Source organism: Apteryx rowi, unplaced genomic scaffold, assembly GCF_003343035.1.
Source record: "Apteryx rowi isolate R43461 unplaced genomic scaffold, aptRow1 scaffold_729, whole genome shotgun sequence".
Lineage (NCBI taxonomy): Eukaryota > Metazoa > Chordata > Aves > Apterygiformes > Apterygidae > Apteryx > Apteryx rowi.
In genome coordinates, this window is record NW_020451015.1 from 275912 (window position 1) to 298435 (window position 22524).

Consider the following 22524-nt stretch of genomic DNA (forward strand, 5'->3'; position numbering starts at 1 on the left):
TTTTTCCAGCCATGCACCCCTTCACCTCTTCATACTATCCACTTGTTTCAGGTTTTCAGGTGCCCTAAATAACTTTTCTTCTACCTGAGTAAGAAACCAGGGAGAAGAACTTGTGAAGGCTGTGACACACAGGTGTGGATTTTCAGCTTTCAAATATCATTGAGCTCAGGTGAAGTGCTTTGCTTAGTAACAGAAACTAGTTTCGCTCTCTCTGCCCTACCTTATTCTCATGAAAGTTTTCAGCATTTAATGTTTTAGAGTCCTTTTTCAGTCTGTCAAATTTGGTTCAACCTAGCTGTTCAAAAATAGTATTGCCAGAGGGCAGTTGGGAGAGGGAAGAGCTAACAGGCAGTACAATTGCACAAGCTTGCATCCCTAGGAAATCACAATGCATTACTGCTCTGCACTCCTTGGCTTTAACCGTGCAAGGCGCTCAGCACCATTCTGAGACACGCTGGGTGCCTTCCAGTGCTGCTCTCCTGAGGACCTTGGCCGGGTGCCTACAGTTGAGATGGGTGAATCAAAGAAGCCCTGTATTCAGAGGGTAGGAGGGCATGAATGATGCTTACTCCTCTTCTAGGTCCATAGCGACAGCTGCTTTGGAGAGCAACTCCCTGAGAAGGCTCTCTGAGAGGCCTCCATCCCTCTCTTCCCCAAAGCACCAGCCACAGCTCCCTAGGAGCAGGCTACTGAGGCATCAAATCAGAGCCTCTCTCCACCACTGGCAACTTCTCAGGCTGCATCCATTCCATTCCATCCCTTCTCGTCCCATCACTTCCCCATCCCAGCAATATCCTCACCGCTGGACTCTCTGGTGCTGATGCTCTGGTGTTGGAGCGCTAACCCAGAACTTTGCAACCCTCAAAGTTTTCCTCCCTTCTCCCTGCTGCACTGCATTCATTGAAATGTCTGGTCTCAATCCTCTCTGCACTTGCTTCACCCAGGACTGAATTAGAACTACATGGAGCTGGAGGCAGAGAGCACCTGCAGGAACATGTGTGTGCATATAGGTATATCACCTTACACATGTGTGCAAGCATTTGGGCATGTATGCATACATTTCCAGCCTGCCCTCTCCACCACAAACTCCTGCTACACCCTTAGGCCAGATCTCCCTCTTTTTCCTTCTTCTCTTCCCCACATAGAGGTGCATTATTAGATCTGTGGGGATCAGGTAGTCTACAGTCATTTTAAGCTGTAAATTCAACATCAGGGTTTCTTTTAATCCCAAACATCTTGATATCATCTGGAAATGCCATGAGCGGTTTATAATTAGGGTTAGCATACAGATTAATACCAGCAGCTCCAGGGTGAACAGACCATCAGAATCTAATCAAAGCTTAAATGGGCAGCAATTTAAAGCTGAGATTTATTATTCCTCTGCATAATATTTTGAACCAATGGCTGAGTTCACATCACACACAATCATTCCTGGAAGTGCTATCACATCTCCAGTCAGGGTGAGGTAGCTTGTTACTGGTTCATGGGGGTGATAAATACTAGGCTTTGGGAATGGTTATTTAGGAATTGCAACATCAACACTGTACAAGATTTAGAACCTGAGCCAGAAGAGCACTTAAACACATGCGTAACGCATGGGGCTCCAGCCCCACACGGCTGGCGGGACAAGGCCGTGCACTTACATTTTTTGCTAGGTACCAGCTGTAATAAGGGAGGTGGCCCCAGGACACCAGCTAGGGGGGTTCTCTGTTTGCCACCTTCCACAGACATGTGGGTGGGGGTGAGGAAGGTGTGTGGTACCCAAGGGGGGATAAACCCACTTCACAGCAACAGAGCCATCACGGCAACTACCACCATGTGGTGGGGATGGTGGCACACTCAGCTAAGGGTTGGGGAGGGAATCCAGGGCCAATCTTCCCCCTGACCAGGGAAATCTCCCCGAATGATTTCATCTGCACAGCCCCATCTGGCTGGTCCTTCAGAGTGGCCCCCTACCTCAGAGGTTTGGTTTTCAGGGTAGGGGCAGCTGGGCTGTCTGTGCAGCATCTGGGTTGGAATTTTCACCAGCAGGGCCCTTACTTTTTAAAATCTGCCCTGCTCAGACCGCCCCCCCCCCCCACTCTGTTAGGGCTAGAGCACTTCCCCTTCCCTTTCCCCTTCCCCTTCCCTTTCCCTTCTTTTCCCTTCCTCTTTCCTTTTCCCTCCCCTTTTAGAAAACACAAGTGGGGGAGAGGGCTGGGAGAGAGGGAAGTTGTTCACCAGTTTGTCTGTACAAGTCCCAATTTTTAGATTTCAAGATAATCAGAGTTTCAACAGCTGCCACTTCAGCCTTCGAGAGAGATGAGAAGCACATTCACCAGTGGGGAATGGGAAGAGCTAGTTTCCTATTTTCTTTTTCTAAAAGCTTGGGTGACCAAGCCATACTTCCTTCCCATGTGGCTATCTGCTCTGCCACTGGCCTCAGAGGCTGGCTCTGGGGGAGCTGTGTGTCAACACTGCCCTGAGATGATGGGCCCAAGGATCAGTGCCACAGCAGAGGTGGAAGAGCAGATGACACACATCACAGCCTCTCAAGACAACATAAGATGGGGCTTCATGGGTCCCACCCATGCCTGGTGCCAGAGGAAACTGCAGTAGTACCTCTTCCATCTGCCACTTCGTTCCAGCAGCCGGATTACGAGCAGTTGGGCTGATGGTGGTGGGGTGAGCTGTGCGGGACCATGTGAGCGAGAGGTGGTGGAGCACAGTCCTGCAGGTGGATGGGGCTCACCTTCATTACAATGAACTCGCTCCGGTGCCTCTCATGGATTTCAGTAGGTTACTTGTCTCAGGAGCCATGACTCCACCTGGTAATGAAACAGATTGTGGCCCTTTTAGGTTGCCTACTCATCCACCACGGCTCCCTCCATCCACCAGGTACCCCCCTGGGCCAGCTAAATAGAGCTAGCCGAGCTAAATCAGGGCTAAGCTGTGTGTTCCCAAGGGCTCAGACCTGAGCTGGCTCCAGAGCTCGCTGCATAAGGAGCCACAGGTTTGGATAAGCCGGCCGTTTAACCAGGGTTTTATTACCAGGCACGGTAACAAAAGCACTCAGAGGTCATCCGGGAACTTTAATCAGCACCAAGGGTCACTGGATAGCAGGCCTAGACGGGAGATGAGGGCAGGGCCCAGGGCACGCAAATAAATAAATAGATGTATTGAAACCACCTCTGCTTCTCCAAATAATCTCTCTCTCTCCCTCTCCATGCACATTATGGAGATCTGTGCTCTTTACAGTCAAGCAGCCCTAATTGCCCCAGCAGAAACTTCAAGATCTCCTGCAAATTTAGCTAAGATGCTTATCCACAAACTTTTTTCTTTTTTTTAATTTCTCACTGCTGGAGATGAAAGTTCAGTCTGCTGGGCTGCTCTTGGGCTGGATATCAGATATCCCTAACGCCGGAGAAAGAAAGCGTCCCACCAACTTCTCTCCCCTACCGGAAAAAAAAAAAAAGCCTCCCATAATCAGAGTCTGGGCAGACAAATTGGCACCACTGTTTTCGTCTTTTCTCCCTCCACCCCCCCTTTCTGGAAGAGGACTAACCCTTCGGAGCACAGTCACAACTCACAAATATTTGCGGGTATTATATTGCAAGAGGGAAAAAAATCCAAAGGAAGGTAACTGTTAAAAGCTTAGCCCCTCTCCCATGGAAAGCAGCTTTATGCATGTCCATAAATCTCCTTTGTAAGTGGTCATTAAAATTGCATCTTGTTTAATTTTTTTTTTTTAATCTCATTTAAACACTTTTTGCAAATGAATGATGTCATTGGCAGGCCCAGTAATGAACTGAAAAAAAGTCAGCTTTCTAATGTTTCGGGGGTTCTCGCAAAAAGCAAACATTTCAATACTAGTCTGCTAATCCAGCCAAATATTTAAACATGTGCTTAACAACCAACTTGTACTCAAGTACCTTGCTCCCATGGGGACATCTGTCCACACTCATCTTCACGCACAAATGCTGTGCTTAAAATTAAGTGTGTGTTTAAACTGTTGCAGGATGACACTCTGGGCCTGATTCTTGAGCTGCTGAAATATTTATCGCATGGACAACATGGCCAGAACATGGCACAGACCCCACAACCACTGTACATGGGCGCCCTGATAGGCTCGCGGCTGGTCCCTGGTCTTCCCTCTTCTTCTACAGTCTTGAGAGCCTTGAGATTGATGTCCTCAGGGTCTCCTGTGTTACTGCTTTCTTTATAACACAGTCAGGCCCACCTCTTCTTTTTGCCCGCTGCTCAAGGGACAAGACTTTCTCCAGATGTCAAAAAATAAGATTGTCACTAACCTGCCCTATCCTTTGCTTCACAGACATGCCCTTGACACCATTGGTCCCAAAATACAATTTGGTTGAAAGACTCCTTGCTGGATGCTTGTCGTGTTGTTTGATTTGGGTGTGTGTGGCTGGGGTTTTTGGATTGGGGTGGTTTTTTTTTTTTTTGGAAGCCGTTTTAATGAAGTGGAAGCAAAACCAAATAGCAGGCTGTACAAATGGGGGGAAAATAATTGTAAAACTAGAAAATGAATAATTGGCATGGTTTTAATTAAAAAGCAGTTAACTGTTTCAGGGAGAAGAGCATGGGTTTGAGTTGACACTGCCTGAACCCTGGAAAGAGCACGTTAAGCTGTTCACCATGCTGCGGGTTAACAAAATGGGAAATAAATACATCCCAGCCACTTGGAAAACTAAACCATCTTTAGGGCTCAGCTGTAAACTTTCTTCAGCAATTTATTAGAGTTCCAGAAAACACTTGTTGAGTAGCCTTGCCCTATAATAAATATCAGTCCTTGTTTGTTTGTTTTTGTAATGGGAACAAAACCACATCTTTTTCTTTCTAAAGTGGATAATTTAATTACATGGCAAGAAACATATTCATTGTCCAGAATACCCAGAGAAGATTGCCACAAAACTTGCAGTTCAGTGGAGAGAAGAGAGGAGCAGAGCCATCTGATACCCAGAATCATTTTCAGGGAAGATTTTCTTGTCAGCATGTATGCTTCATCTGGAGACAATGGTAGCACTGGGATTGTCGGTACAAACAGGAGGTAGAGATATGCAAGCCGCACCACGCAAGGAGCTGTACATCCGTGTAAAATAGTTCTTACCTCAAAGGATTTAGAGCTTTGGAGGGACAAGGCAAACATGAATAAAAAGGAAAGAGGCACAATGAAGGGAAGAGACTCGTCTGGGTCACACCGCAGGTCAGAGGTGGTGAAGGGAACAGAGCTCAAGCCCTCCGTTCTCAGCCTGGTGTGTGTACTCACATATTTGCCATTATTTCCTCTAGAAAACGCAAACCTCAGGTTTCTCCCCCCGCTGCCAGCCCGGAGCCGGTCTTGTCTGTGTCAGCCCTGCTCCAGGAACGCAGCTTAGGTGCTTGCTGACACGTCCAGCTTGCCTGGTAGGGGCCTCTTTCGGACCAATTCCAGTAAAATGGATGTTGTTTGAAGGCAGAAAAACATCTCTGTCCTGCATCTCACATCTGATCTCTTGCAATCCCTCAAACCCAGTTTCAGTCCGAAAATACCAGTGTTTCAGTCTAGAGGTGGAAATGCTGCAACATTTCTTGCTCTGCAGGCTGTCGCCTCTTCCATTGGGATCTGTTCTGGCCTTAGCAATAGGAGGCAGACAGTGGTGGGGATCAAAAGTACATCTGGAGGTGAATATCCTATGAGACCGAGGGGTGGTTGCCAGTATCAGTCCCTTTCCATGCCCATTTTTGGGGGCCTGGCTTGCAGAAAGGAGAACCCTTTCAAATCAGTTCTTGGTGGTTTGATTCACTCACCATGCCCAGGCAGCCTGGCCCTGGGTTTAATGATAGAAAAGCCTCTGAGCTGAAATAGCTTATGTGGGGGACTATCCAGATAAGCAGTTACCCAGTGCCCTTTCCCAGGGACAGCCCAGCAATTATGGTCAGCAATAAGGAAATCTGACGGTTGTCAAAACCCAGACCCTCGTTTCTCCAAGCTCTTCTTGAGGGGCACAATTAGCGTGCTGATGTGATTAAAGCCACGTTCGACCCTGTGATAGGAGGGCCAGATGCACCCAGATAACTCCACCGAAGCCAGCCGCTCAGAACTGAGGTGTTGGTTACCTGATTTGTAGCCAATCAAGTAGAAATCAACCATTCCTGTCCACATAGCTACACCATGCCGTTAAACAGCCAAACCCTCTTCTCTGACACGTCTTTGAGAGAGACGAATTCCATATGGCCCGGAGAGAGAGCACAGGCTAGGGATGGAAGGAAGGACAGAAACAGCATTTCTTCAGGACAGAAGACAATGGAAATGTTTCCACTGATTCCAATAGGTTCTGAATCAGCGGCTGCAACCAATTTTCCTCCTAAATGGACTTCCATATGTCTAAAAAAGTCTTGCAAGCGCTGGAATTTGCTGCAGAACAAACCTGTACTTTATTACTCTGCTCCCCAACTCCTATAGTTTCTCCCTTTAAATTCCTTGGTCAGCCATTTCTGGGCTTTGGGGTTTACTTCCTAGAAATGTGTTCATTTCTAAAGCAAACGTTTTCACTGAAACAGAGAAAAGTCTTCCCCTTCTAACCCTAGATTTCATTAAACTCTGCTGAGAACTTGTGTCTTTAACTTCATGGGAAAAATAAGTGGCTCTATGTGCAGAGAGAGAGGGGAGAAAGTCAAGTTCACCAGAACAGAAACCTTCTCTGCTTTACAGATAGTCTTTGAAATGCAGATATCTGAGGAAAAGCCTAGCAAAGCTGATTTTTACCAAAACTTTTCCATTTTTCACTTCTCTAAAAAGAAAAGAGATTTTATTTTGCTCTCTTTCTGACTGGCATCTTTAAACTAAAGATTTTTCTATTATTTCCTTTGTTCATAAAATCTAAATAAAAATAGGCAGCACTTCTTTCATTTTCACCAAAACCTGTTTTGTAAGGAAAACCAGTCAATTTCCTGCCCACCATATTGGTGCTATGCATTACTTTTAAAGGGATTTAGGAACCTACGTACCATTTTCAAAAGCACTTTAGGCACTACAAAGCACATTTGCAGAGCCAGCTCAGTGTCTATGTTCCAGTAATATCAGTAAAAGTTAAGCAGTTAAATACCTTTCATCTTGTCCTTAGGTGTCAATGAAAGCCAGGCTTTCTACAAGGTCTTTGAAAATAGGGCTTAAATTAGATTAAACTCCTAAATCCTAATAGAATTTTAGAACTTACTTCTAATGCTAAACTGAAATGGCCATAAACACTGTAGTTTTGAAACCCATCTATCTGAGCAAAAATTTTTGAAAATATTTTTAAATATTTTTGATTTACTTGCAAGAATGAAAACTCACAAAGAAAGTTGCAAAGCAAAAAAAAAAAAAAAAAGACCCAAGAAACAACACCAAGGTCTCATTTTATTCACAATTGTAAGAAGTTTCTTAGCTTGCTGAGTATTTTTAAGTTGATGTTAACTTTAGTTTGAGTGTTGTTTCAAAATGAAATCTCAAAACATTTTACTGCAAAACAAAGCCAAAATGCTTGGATTTCTTTTTCTTCCTTTGCCAAAACAGTTCGTCAAGCTGATGTGAAATCACAGACATTTTAGCTGACTTAAAGCCAGTCTTTGGCAAATGAATAATTTGCCTAAAAAAAGAAAGAATTGCCCCATTCTAAGAATGAGGATAAAATCCGTCCGTGATTTTTAAGTGCTCAGACTGAATAATGATGGAGTATTTGCCCTGATGATAGAAAGGGAGAAATAAATTTTCCTTGTTACTTTACACATATATTTATACATATTCTGAAATTTATATACACGCACACACACACACAGCTCTTTCCTTCCAACATGAATGTTTTCAACACAGAAAAAGTAAAGAGGAGAGATTTAGTGCTGATTAGAACAAAAGTCGCACTGTACCTTACCGATTTCAGCATGTCTCATTAAAACCGGGCTTGAAATATACATATCCTTTAATAAATAAAGCTTAAGGTACATAAACACTGCAGCGGATATAAATTATTTTACCCAAAGTATGTAGGAAAAAAAATTACTGGAACACCACGATCCAGGGCATTTTACAGTAAATTGGACTTCATCAGCGGTTTTGCGTTTTTATTTGATTTTGGAGTTCCTCCACTAAAGCTGTAAGTTTTGTAGAGTTTATTTCACACCTTGTAATTTAAAACGTTACACTCCATCGAAATTCCTCTCAAAAAAAGGACCCAAGTAATTAATGTCTTTGGGCTCAACGTTCATTATATCCCACTAGTGTGAAAATTCATAAAAATAAGACATGGGATTAGGAGCTTAACAGCCTCACACATTTGCAGAGCTGCTGCATTGGCAAATATTTCTCTGCCGTTTCGGAGCGGAGAGCTCTCCTGGCTGCTCTCATTTGTTTCATTGGATCATCCTGAGTCATTAGAAAGCGCCTGAAAGGAAACCTCATGTCTCGTGCTCATTTTTTTTTCCTGGAAGCAGATAAATAAAAGTGGTTTGGGGCATTTCTTCCCTTGCTCTTCTATTTCTTTCATTCGGTGGCAGGACGGGCTTTAACTCCTCATTGTCTCTGTGGGAGACAAAGGGAATTTGGGCCACTTGCAGCAAGGGGACTCCAGATTCCTGGAAAGGAAGCTGGACCTGGCTTGTGATTACTGAGAGCTGAATTGCTTCCTTTGTGAAAATGCCCTGGGTTCCCGTCCATCCGTGGTTCCAAGGAGGTGGAATGGCTCCGGGTTGAATCACTGACTCCATTTTGCCTTCAGCAGATTCAGAGAGACAGCGGGCAAATTTGTGTAATGAACAGTAACTTTGACCAGAGTTTAATTTTGGAGGGACATAAACCATTCACAAAGTTGGGTTGAATTTGACAAGCACATTTTGCCAAAAAAACAAACAAAACCAACAACCCTAATAAGGAGGCTCTTTTTTAAACTTCAAAACATTTCATTCCAAAGTGTTTTCAAAGCAAAGAGGTTGACTTCACGTAGGTGTTTCTAAAATGAGTCTTTTGGAGGTTTTATTGAAAAACCTGACTTTAGAAAAAAAAAGAAATTAAACTGTAAAACGGAACATTGTGTTTCAGATCAAACACCGTGTCCTAGGTTAACTCAAGATTTCTGGATTATTTTATCTTTTTTTTTTTTTTCATTTTTAAGATTTTCTTGGTCCAAAACAAACTGAACTGCTTCATTCCCTGGTCCCCTCCCCCAGGTATCTGAATTTGACCACAGTACAAAGCATCCTTTTTTCACCCAGGTCAGAATCATTCATCCCAGGACACAACTGACCAGAGACCCTAAGGAATAGATCAATACAGCTTTCCCTGAAGCTCTGACTATTCAATTTCCTTCCAAACTGGGGAATTCCTATGATGCGGAAGTTTGTTCCAGATCCGAGTTAATCATCAACGCTCCCTCTATAGCTGACGGTGAGAAATTCCAGCCCAAGGTCTTCAGGACAACCCATACTCTGAACATGACACTTGATTTTAGAGGGAACCAAGCTGACCAGTTTGGACTCAGAGATACTTTAAGAGAGAGGATGTGAACTCCAGCACAAATGACCTCCTGGGCAGAAAGAATCATTGCAAACTGCTGTTTTCATTATTACACATAACCGTGGAAAGGCAAACCTGTGTCCATGATAGATCAGCTATTGCATCTGCCCTGAAAGTTAACTTGCCAGCAGTAGCTGGGAAAAGTGCATCAACATTCATGTGCTTTGCTGCATTCTGATGTTCAAGGTCACATTCACATTACCTATCTGCCAAATGCTTTTTTTCTGTAAGATGGACTAAGATCACTGATCCAGGGAATGGCTTCTCAGGAAGCTCTCCGAAGGAGAGCAGGCCAGGAAAAAAGGATCATGTTATTCTCCTCTGCACATTTTTAAGCAATATAATTAATACAATATTTTAGTATTCTGAATGAGGTTTACACATTTCACCCCATGAACAGCACTTCTAAACTGAATGCTTGTAACAGTTAACACAGTATCAATACAAACTCTTAAAATCACACATCATCTTTTGAGCTTAATGAAGGCAGCTCCTACCACATCAGCTTTATTTGGAGGCTATGTTGCAGCCTCCCTCTGGTCTCCAGCCCCTAGAGAGCAGTTTTGTGCTCAGAGCAAGCACCTTTGCAGTGAAAGGCCAAGTGGATTCTAAGCAAACACCAGGGCTTCTCAGATGGGTGAAAACTGGAAGATCTCTCAGCAAAGTTATTCAGCTTGATCAAGAAATCTGTCATCACGTCCTCTGGCTGGTGAAGAGGTGATAAAATCAGTCAGCTTTGGGACATGGAATGGTTCTCTCAAATTTAAATCAGATGGGAAGAGAGACAACTTGTTTTCAGAAGTAGCTAGGCTCTCAGCAAGGATGAGGAATCTTTTCATTTTCATGCAGCTGCAAATTGTGCATGTTTAAGAGTTCAAATAAAGCACTAAAAATCACCATACTTTTGTTATGAACTGATCTTGCATCATAGCTCTCTGTGTCCTCATGAGCACAACTATCGAGAAGTCTGGTGCTGTTGCCCATGCTCGCATGGAGTGATCCAGCGCTCTATTTGCTCTGAGGATGTCTACATGAGCTGATGCACAGGCATGAAGATAAGCCACAGATGGCTTGATTAGTGTTGGAAGCTTAGAGCAAATCTGAGCAAGTTTTGGATGCTTCCCACCACACATACTGCACTTTCCATCTCACTCCAGGGACTGCTGTGCAAATGCTTTAAAGGATAGCACAGGGAAAGGGCTGTGCCAAAGGGAAGAGAAAGAACCATTCTCCTTAAAGGCAGTGAACGGGACAAGAAGACCCAGGTTTAAACAGCAGCAGTGGAGTACTGAATTAGGCCTTGGGGTAAATTTCTACTGCTGAGTGACAGATTCTCCATCACCACAGAGTGAGAAAACCATCAGACAAACATCTGTCAGGACAGACATGGTGCACTTGGTTGTGGCTTAGGGCAGGGATACAAGTTAGAGGACATCTCAAAGTCCTTTCCAACTGTGTGATTCCAAAACAGGCAGTCACCCTACCAGTTCTTTATCTTGTGTGGCATTGAAGGTGCAACGCGAGAAGACATTGTCTACAGGTCAAGTCCACACACAGAAGCTATTGAAGAAGTGATCTAAGAAAAAAACCTTACCATTAATGCAACCTTTCAGCAGGAGGAGAGTTCAAATTTCTTCAAGGAAACATCCCCAGGAATGTCACACATACCTGCACAGTTAAGCAGTACTGAGACAGAAAGTCTAGTTTGAGGGTACCCAGGACCGGATCAAAACTGCTGTGACCCCACACAGCAAAACTGTGATCCAGTATTTATCACTCGGACTAGTCAAAATTATCCTCTGAATTGTTACAGGGTAACAGAAGAATTCATGCCAGATGGGGTATGATATGTCCTCCTGCAGCTGACATAAAACATGAAGCCAATATAAACATGATATAGCATGTTCTAGCTAATTCAACACAAAGCAATAGTGTGCATACACCTGATCCGGATCATATTTGTCCTGCCAGGTGATTTTGCAATACACAGATTGAGTGTTAATGATGCAGAATCACAGCCCCATCTATTGCCTTTTCAGATGCTTGGCTGACAAGCCCTCATCTAGTGTTTCCTGCTTTAAAAACTCCTCACGCCAGTTCAGGCTCACATGCAGCATTCAGATGTATGTCAATTCACATGCATCGTCAGGACTAATACAGTCCTGACAAGTTTTGTTCACATGAGTTTTTCCCCCTCTCAAGCAATGAGTCCATATGTTCAAACCAAACGGAGCCTTTAGAGAAAGGGGTTTACGTAGCTTAGTAGAGGTGCAAGAAACACCATGGATGTTTAGCAGCAGTTACATAAAACAACTCAGCATGAGTCCCAGACATCAGCTCTGAGCAGTGGATGAGACAAACAGCCCTTGCTCTGTTCCCAGTAATAGATCCTACTGTCAGCCGGCTGTCTGGGCTAGTGGAAATCTAATTTTGAGCAGGTCCCTGCTAACCTGAGGCTTTATCTCATGTAACACACAGATCTAGCACACCTCCTGTGCCCAAGACTAGGCCCTAGCAGGGCATTCTCCCACCTTTGCTGTAGCTGTCACATGTGGCCTCCATGTTCCGTCAGCTCCACTGATCATCTGGCAGTGGCCCCTCAGTTAGGACTCAACAACACGCAAGGTGCATCAGGGCACCCTTCCCGTTCATATATATGCTCTTGTGTCCCCTGAAAGCACCTTCCCTTCTCTCTGCAAATAAAGTTCAGTTGGAGTGAGGGCCATGTCCTGGTTGCCACAGGCAAACCTATTGCCTGTTTGTAACCCAGTTAGGATAACGGCATTGGTATCACCTCAGCTTCAGAATGGCTGTAATATCTTACCTCAAACACCCAAACAAGCCTGGCATGCAAACGAGGCCAGGCTCAATTCTCCTCCCTTTCCAGCCCCTGTCTCCAACGATACAGGTTGGCATCCGTAGCCTTCCTGCAACTCTGGGCTGTGTCCTGATTCTTCAGAGACCAACCCTTAGGCTTAACACTAGAGGCTGTCATCACACCTCTTAGCTCTGCTGGAATTTCTAGGACTTTTACCTGAGACTGGAGATCTTGATACTAGGAGTTGTCCCCTGAGAACTATCAGTCTGAAGATACAAGAGTGAGAAGGGACCCTGGTGCATGGAGAGATGAAGTCACATTGCAATCAAGAGATGCAACTACGTTACCCCCATTAGCTAGCTTTAATTTGGCTTACCATGCCTTAACCACATGGTGAAGTGTGACAGGGATTTGGGACAGGGACAGCTTCTTGACAAGCTCCCAGCATCCACTATGGGCCTGAACAGCCCAATCTGAAGCCCTTGCACCCTACTGCTGTCTTTACTGATGATGAGATCCAGGCAAGGTGTGGAGATGCCACAATCCCATCTCCTGATGACAGTGCAGGAATCAGGTGAGGACTTGACTAAGCCTATATAGCAGGCAAGCAACAATACCATGCTAATCCCAGTTTACTCACAGATGCATCCCAAAAGCACTGTCTTAAATGACTAGGGCTTGTATAAAAATGAGCAGCCTCTCATTTTAGGACTAGCTGGTCATTTCTGCCACAGAAACTCCTTTACCAGCACCTGCAAGTATTTAAAATTCTCAAGGCTTCTTGTATTTGTTGTATCTGCCTTCTGGCTTTTTGAACCTTCGTGTTACATTTGTGCTGGTTTTTCAAGCTTTTCTCCAGAGGGACAAGGCTCCCGCAGTGTGGACAGTCAGCCAGAACTCTGCAGAGGTGGGATGCAAACAGATAGGGTGGAGGGAGAAAGCCCTAGAGGGAAGAGGGAAGACCTGGGTGTGAGAGGTTTGAAATGGCCCCAAAGAAAATCTCTAAATCAAGGGTTTGGTATTACTGGGGGGTAGGGGAGGGATTTTAAAGAGGAGGAGGATTTCTCAACCTTGCTTTATGTTACTGATTGCAGGGCTATCCCTAGAGAGACCACCTGCTTCCTCTGTGCACAGAGAGACCACAGAGGCAATATCTGAGCAGACATGCTGGAGAAATGAATGGCAGGTTTCCATCTGAACTTTGCCAATGTCTGCCTCAGGCCTGATTTAAAGAAGCAACCCCATTATCCCAAAAATGAGGGGGCACAAATTTAGGCAGGGAGCCTGGAGTTATTGTCAGTGCATCTCTTTTAAGGATGTAGCCCAGGCAAGATGTGTAGATGGAACCAGTATTTTTTCTTTCTGATAACTACTATAGCTGGGAAAAGTAAATGGCCCTTATGGATCGTCAGCTGTTCTTCAGGTCCAAAGCAGAAGCAAGAACCTTCAAGGCCAAGCAAGAGTTGGGAAACAAAAGCTCTGAGTTGAATTAGGCATATACCAGTTGGTCCTGTAAGAAAGGCCAAGTTTCTACCTTGAGTGGATTCCCTGTGCTCTGGTGTACAGCTGAGCCCCTCCAATTCACAGGGTGGATGTTTTAGTGCCTGGCTCTTTTTAACTGGCACATGTTAAGAGCTTTGAATTAACAGGTGCATAAAAACTGTCAAAAAACACTTAGCTCTCAAGACAGTCTGTCAGTTGTATTAAAAATATGGTTTTAGGTAACCACATTCTCTCAACACTTTCTGGGTATTACAGCATGGGAAAGTCACTCGGCCTTTCCAAAAGAAAGCAGCGATGCTTAAACTCTCCCACATAAAAAGGAAAAAAAAAAGAAAATGAGAAAGGCTCCAGTTCCCTCGTTCTTGTCAGAGAATTATTCCTGCTTTCCCCACCAAAGGTAGATTTCTCCCACAAAATAGGATTGGCCTAAAGGCCCAAAGTAGAGACAAGCACCCCAACAGGTCAAAAGGCTGGCATCTTGCAGTGCTATTGAGCTGGAACTGGAGGATTTTTGACAACTGAGTGGGAAGATGCCTCCCTTTCTGACTGGGGAGGTGGCATTTGCTGTAATCTTGGGCTGTGATGAACCCCCCCCCAGAGTTTAACAGAGGTTTAGAGCTAGAAAAAGCTTTTGTGCCCCTGTTTCAAAAGAGGTTTGGAAACAGTTCTCTTTCTCCCCTCAGTTGTGAGTTCTGAACATCTGGGATCCCAGAAACAAAAGCATCAGATTTCCGAAGTGGAGAGAGTTGTAAGACGTAGGTCCAGGAGAATTTTTAAAACTCTCAAAAGCATTTCTGAAATCAGTTCCCTTTTAAATATGTGGCAAATACATTAAAGTGGGCTTTGGATTAAAGTTTTATTGCCTCTTGATAAAAGCCATTCGCACCTTTGATGTGTTTGTGGATGGCAGCCATCCCAAATGCCTTCCCCAGGCCTTGCTCCCATCAGGAAGTCTCCCTCTGGCTCTCTCCAGGAACGCCCAGATGCATTATCATCTGTCACCTCTCCAGAGGTGACCAACTCAAAACAACTGGCTCAGGGGTAGGGGCTGTGGCAGGTGAGAGCAGGGATTTCTGAACGCAAGCCTTCAGAGAGTAATGACCTGCCATGCTGAACATGGATAGCCCCAAAGCTTGTGAGAGATGGGAAGAACAGCACGGACCTGGGCTTCAAAAACTGGGTGTGATTTTAATTCTATTGAGTTTTAATTCTACAAATCAAAGCACTTCCAGTACCACCACATGCTCACCCACCTCCAGCTCAGCCTGACAGCTCAGAGAAGCTCTGGTTAAATGTCTAGCCTGGAGGACAGATGGGTCCAGGAAGTCTCTGGGCAGCTGCTGGAAGGAGGAAAAGAAACTGGTTGAAGGACAGAAGGAGAAAATTGGTTTTGATGGCTTGGGAGGGTTTGAGTAACGAAAGAATCCTGTTGTGGGGGTAGGGGCAGAAGAGAGAGACTAGGTCTTGAAGAACAAATCACAATTTCTCTCTGTGAAGAACAGATTTAACTTTGTGGATTTCAAGGCCAGAAGGTAGCATCATGAGTGTCCAGTGTGACATCGTGCAAGTGCCAGACCAAGGAAACTATCCTCTGGTTAGCTTCCCAGGTTCTGCCAGCTACAGCATCAACCCCCAGAGACTCTCAGAGGGACCTTCACCAACAAGACCAGATATGCTGAGCAAGTCCAGAAGCAGGAGCCTGCCTGCTTGGCAATGCTGGCTTCCTTCAGGACYGGTTAGTGTCAGTGATGGACACTCCACAGTAGTTAAGGGAGGCAGCGGGATGTCATGGAGAAAAGTCTGTAGCTAAATATTTTGTTTTGAGGAAAGCAGAAAAGAAAACAACTGGTATTTTAGGAGAAAGGAAAAAAAAATCTGGCGGCAAGAAGAAAATCCTGCAGAGAACCAGGCCTGACTTTTTAAACAGCTGCAAGATGTTCTTCTTGGGGGATCAGAGAAGCATGTTACAAAAATGCTGGAATGGACCTACTTCTTTATGAGCACATCCCAATGCCAAATAGCATCAGCTTCTCTGCCATGAAGCTAACCACCAAAACATGGGACCAGTTGCAGCTCACTCAGTAATGAAGCCAGAGACCCAACCTCTAGGACACCACCAGCACTACAGACAATGGAATATGCACAATCAGCAACAACAGCCATCACCTAAACAGCAACAAAACTCCCCAAACATCATGAGGGGTTTTGGGTGATACTCAGAAACCTAATCCAGATGCAGACTGGGAAACTCTCTGAAGAGAATGATGTCTGAATTGGATTAACCCATGCTTGGGATGACTGTCTACACTTGAATGGGAAAAGTGACTYAAGCCTGCAAAGACACAGCTGTTTTACTCTAGCTATCTCACATTGCAAAGACAGGGAGAATACTTAGTACAGATTTCAGCACAGCCTCACAGCATGGGTCCTCAGTGAGTTTATAGAGCTTGTTACCCAAACTAGCAATCTGAGGGACAGCCAATTCGTGACTCTTCAGCCATTCCACATGCAGCCAGCAAACACTTCTAGTGTGGTATTGGGCTGGGCTGATGGCTCAGGACCTTGCAGRGCTGTGCTAGTGCAAGGGTCTACCCTTCCCCACAGTGAAAGGAAGGAAACAAGACAGCACGGTTTGCTGAGGTGGCATCTGTAGGATACCCAGCTCCATCCCATGATGAAGGAGTCACACCAACAGTGAGTTGCTGTTACCTGCTAGCTAGGAATGACTCCTAGGACTCTCATCCCTTCAGCTCTCCTGGGGATATGATGGTCCACGGCTATGTGGAGACAATGGTCAAGAAGGTCAGCTGCCCATCGGCTACAATGCAGGTAGCTGAAGGACCTTTATTTCTGTTGCTACTGGACCTTATAACTAGTGCAGCCACCGCCTTACTTGATACCAATTGCTTGCTGGATGCCTTACAACACTGCTAAGTTTGATGAAGTTGATGAGTGACTTTGTCCTTTGTTCCACTATCTCCTTTACTGGCTCTTTGAAGGGGGAAGCTTGGTATGTGAAGCAACTCAACAGGATCTCCTTCAAGATGTTTAGGGCACTAATGCAGAAGCAATACAAGAACAGCAATTACGCTATTTGGAGTCACTCCTGAAGCATGTCAGTGAGACCTCGACTGCTGCTCTTCCATTATAAATCCATCACAATACTCGTTAGAAAGTTCCCAAGCCACARTGAGTTCAAAGCAATGCCTTCCCAAAGAATGAACAGACCGAGACCCTAGGCCTGAGTCAGCCCCATTACTGCTTAATGGAAAGAAAAGAGAGAGAGACATATGAAGGGTCAGATTCAGCACTGATAACAACATGAGAGGATCACACCAGATGATTGTCTGTTCAGATGCATCACCAGCACTGCTAACCGCTTCAGAGGAAAGCAAGAAACCCTGCCTGGGGAAAGCTAAAGAGGCCCATCATTTATGAATTTACTTATGACCTATGTTTCACCTTTATTTTTACTACAGAGCAACTGAGGTTGGTTTGAGCATTTTTGTCTCACTTGGCTCTAAGCCTCAGAGCCAGGCTCAGGGAAGGCCACTGCTTGAGCCCATGCTCTGGATGGACAGCGTTTCCTTCTGTTCCTTCTCATTCAGCCATCTTTCCACATCCTCCCCCATTCTGTAAGATGCAAGAGGTTGAAGAGGTGTTGCTAGCACTCCAGCTTTCACCCTGAATGATTATATCTACTCCAGTGGGATCATAAGGCACAAAATGGGGTCTCCCAGCTCTTGAGGATTCACTTTTTTTCAGTAAGGAAGCTCCAAGCTTTTCTCTTGCTGCCTCTTCAAATGGATCCCAGAGGGTAAGCCTGAGCTGTACTTGCAGGGCAACCTGGCCCATTTCAATTACCTAGCAGCTTCTGGAAAAAAGCACAGCCCATACATGGTGTAGTCCTGAAAAGGGAATCACAGCTTGGCTACCCAGCCCTAGAGTACAAATTCAGCACCTGGCCCACATACGCATTTTCCAGTCCCAGGTATTAGTAGATCCTTTCTGCACTCATGCCACCAAACATCATTTCCCATTCAATAGGACACCATACACATCCTCTGAAGAACAGTGTGACACGGGGTGCTGAGAGTACAAGCTCTCTGCCATGTATGAGAGCTGCTTTCCTTACTGCTTAAGAGCAATTTCTTCTAGTTCTCACCTCTGGTACACATGTGCCAGGTGTGAGAACCAGTTCTGATGTTAAAACCCACTGCTCAGCTCTAGCGGGGTGGAAAAATAAAATCACTGGCAAATCTGCCAAACAAGCAGGTGGGAGCRGTAAGGATAGAGGCAGCAGAGGCAAGGTACTAAACATGCCCAATGCTCCCGAACGCCTCGTTATACTGATTTATATTTAGTTAATTGAGAAAATGACTCTAACTACACAATCCAAGCCCTAATTCAGAAAGGCCCGAGCTTTTTAGTGTCTCTACCTGCATCTTAAAAGGCATGATTTAAACCCTGTAACTAACAGGCTGCCAAAGGCAAAGATTTGAAGGATCTGATGTCCTATCATGCCGAGGGGGTGAGGCTTGGCTAACTTCTCTCATTACCTGGCCTTTCCCCACTGACATACAAGTTTGCTGCTGGGACATAAATCAAGGGAAATGATGAAGGAAACCAGTCTCGTGCCCCATCAAAGGAGCCAACACTTGCCTTAATAGGACCATGCAGACAAGCCTAAATAAGGCACTTAACAAGCATGTGTTTTCTGTTATACCAGCCCACATCTCTACACCCTACTTGCATCGCCACTGGCAAAATCCTTTGTCCCTTGCTCGCCAAACCTGCATACATGCACAGAGTTAAAAAAGGGACCACAAGACAATATCAAAGTGACAAACATATGATCTCTGGGCTAAATCAGGCCTGCAGAAAAATTTTATCTAGTTCTCAGCACACACTAGAGCAAAACACAGAGATCCCTTAGCTAGCATTGACCCAAGCCACTATGTCTATACAGCATCATACAAAAGTACCAAATTCAGTCCACAACTGACCAGCTGCTTAAAGATCCCGCACAATGGCAGCCTGGTAAAGTATTATGGCTCAGGTTGGGACCATCCAGTTATCACAAGGGTTTTGATCCAAGTTTAAACCTTCACAAAAAATGTTGAAAACAGAAAGACTCTAGATCTTACTGTCCTAAGTAGAAGGTGCAGAAGAGAGTGAATCCCAGCATGGGAGGCAAATTGATACTGCTCTACCCCTTTCTTCGCCTCCAGAACCTCCGCAGAATAGGATAAGTTTCCCAGGAGCAATCCTTTCTAGCCTGTTCTTATTACAGCTGGTCAGGCAACTCAGCATCCCAACCGCTAGGTCAGTCACTACTTTTCCCTCTTACAGGTTTTTCTTCAGTCTGTTTAGACGTGGTACAGGCTTAAAGGAAAGATTCCACTATTTGAAAGAAGCATGGCTTGATGGAGAACTTAAGTTTCTCCCCAGACAGTCACCCTAAGCTGAAACCTCTTGAGAGCCCAACTTCAGCTGGGCTGGATATTCAATCAGACTGGGGATTGTCCAAGTGTTTCAAACCATGCACTAGACATCCATGGGAACCCCAGGCCGCAGACATTATGCTCTTTTGTCTGAGTCTTGACCACCTGTGCTCATTTAAACATTTTTTGACAGAGGAGGGAGTGTTAATCCCAACATCCTGGCCAAACTGCAACATGGGCAATTATATTGTGCTTTGTAATATTCTCACAGTGGTTTAGATTGGTGTTTTCCAATTCTTCCCACAATGGTAAAGCTGTGGTTCAACACAGAAATGATTACATTTGCCACAGGAGAACACAATTCCTCTGGGATGAGCCCTGCTGCATTACTATCCAATACCACGCACTGCTCCACTCTGCTTGCCATGGGTGTTCAACTCCAGCATAATCCAAATTCAGACTCCTACCTGTACCTACCAGAGGCCCTCTCTGAAAAATCGTCTTATCTATTGCTGACTTATGAACTTTCTGGTTTTCCATGTTTCTGAAGAGATACCAGTTGAGTGGACAGCACACCTGCCTTCAATGCAATCCAGGGACAGCAGAGCCAAATGCTATAAAATGCATTAAAGGCTACAAAGGTTGAAATGGCATTTGCTTGAAGAGCCCTCAATTCCAACTGTTCTATTTCCTTCACAGAAAAACAAAAAAACTCCAACCCTTTTGTTGCACCAAAATCATCTCCTGGCATTTCTGACCAGCACACATGTTGTTACAATTACAACTGGACTGCTCGGCTCCGGCATAGGGAGAATGTTAAACCGGCACACTGGCACCCATCAAAACATTTGAGAACTTCCAAAGTGGAACTGACACCATGGTAGTGGTTTATATCACACGTCAGCGAAAGGCTTCGTAACTCAGATCAAACAGTTTAACTCTTGAGCTTCCTGTCGAGAGAGAGCGACCAAATGCTAGCTTGCCTATTGTTATTTCATATGGTTGTTTCATATGGCTTCCAGCCAGTTCACTTCATTTTGCAAGTTCACAAGTTAAATATGGCTAGACCTGGCCAGAACTTCAGTGAGGGACCAGTAAGAGAACAGAAACTGCTGATTCTAACAATGGCATCTCTCCTGTGAGCCAGAAACAGCACCAGCTGTATCAGGATGGCACGCAAGGATTTTTTTTTAAAGCCATTTTGTTGGCTATACAGTTATTCCCTTCCAGGGAACTCATGTTTCTAAGCAGCTGTCAAAAAGATCTTTGGACTTGTGATTTCTTGCCTTTTTGGTTTGAGGAGTTCAGACAATAGTCTTATGAGTACCAGAGAGGTGTGATCAGTAGGACTATTCCAACCATCTTTTAGCCAACCAGAGGCCCACAAACTGTATGCATTTGCTCCTTGTAAATATGATTACAATTCAACTCTTCTGTCAGATGCTTTTATGTCTCCTGATGAGCTGAATACAACTGTAATGAGGACCAGATCTATTCACTAAGACTTAGATTCTCTCGAGGAGCAACTGGGGACAGTTTCAGAGGATGGAAACAAGAATGGCACAATTAAATTAGTATTGCACTTACTGGCATTCAGTTTTGAAAACCATAATCAGGTTGTAACAAGCTGCTCTGCAATTGCAGACAGAGCAAAGGAAGTCAGTCCCGATTTTTTCAGAATACAAACAAAGTTTTGGTTTTTAGGCCAAGTCTTCCATCAAAATAAGAGGGAATGCAGAATGTATCAGCAACAACACAGCAGTAATTCAAAGATTGCTTTTGAGTTTTCTAACTTCAATCAGCCCTGGCCACGAGTGGCTTCTCTAGAAACAGATTTATCCCTCTCTCCTGTGCATGGGAGATACTAGCTGAGATTTTCCACCACTGCTTTGGGCCACAGTTAGCTGAAAGGATTCCTGCCAAGCTGTATCTTGCCATGTCTTTGCTTCATTCATTTTCATATTTCCTGCAGAGCAAAGTTGCCAAAGGAAGTATCTGATTTGGTCTTTTATCACCTCCTGTGGGAAAAATAAGTCTTGGATACATGTATTAGTATCAGATATCATAACCGAAAGTAAACACACTGCATAGAAGATGCACTGATTTATTAACAAAATAAAAATGAAATGTAGTGACATGGTTTTTCATTATTAAAGCCATTGAGACACTCAGTGCCCCATCTATATACATAATGGTGTCATTCAGTGACCTAGTCACAAACCGTGACTGACAGGTTAAGGTCAGGTATTACAGAAACCATTTATTTCCATGATGAAAGAAGTCTTCCTCCATTACAAAGTGGATAGCCATGAAAACTGTTCCCAAGGTTTGCAGCTGCATCAGTTTATGGGAGGTCTTCCTATGTCCTCTAGCTTAATTCCTGAGACTTGCTCCACCTGGAAAGGCTTTTTAAAGCTTTTCAGCAGCAACAAAGCAAAACAGTTGAACTTCTTTTGGGGTACAAACCCACTCTTCAGGCAAGAAAATGCACTGAACATTCTCAATTCCAATATACTGTGGGGATGACTCATTACAAGATCCTTGGCTGATTACTGGAAATTTGAGGCAACTATGACAGTTAGAGAAAAATATTTATAACGAAACAACTGTAACATACTCTATTGTGTGTTTCTACTTCTACGTCATATATTCTGCTATGTCTTAAACCGTGTTACCCACCATTTCTGTTTAATCACAGCTGTTGTGATTTCATAGATAATAATGTTATCAATATATAGCTTTGTGGGATCTAGCATTATCTGAAAAAATAGACAAAGTGATAAACAGGAAATATTTCAATTGACTTTGCAATTTTTCTCTATACGTGAATTTGTTATAAATCAGGTACAGAAAAGAGCATCAGCTACAAACATAATTAGAGTCCCTACTTGGCTTTCACAGAATTAAAAAACATTGAAAACTAATCCCTTATGGATACAAAGGAAGATAAACATCCTATCGTAGTTGGCAGGGGACAGAATGTGCCTAAAACCAGAATTAGCTGCACTTTTTCCCCTGTAGATAGGTACCACCCCCTCTTGCACACTGCTTGGAACAGGTATCTGTGATATCTGTATGCATAAAGCCTTCAGAAAAAACRTGCTGCTTGCTTTTGGGTATCCCCTTTCAGCAAGGTACAAAGCACCAAGAAGAGTCTGGCATTAGAATGTGAACCTAAAACCAGAACGATAAGGACAAATGGTGAACCCCAAATGAGAGTCCTGTTACCAAAA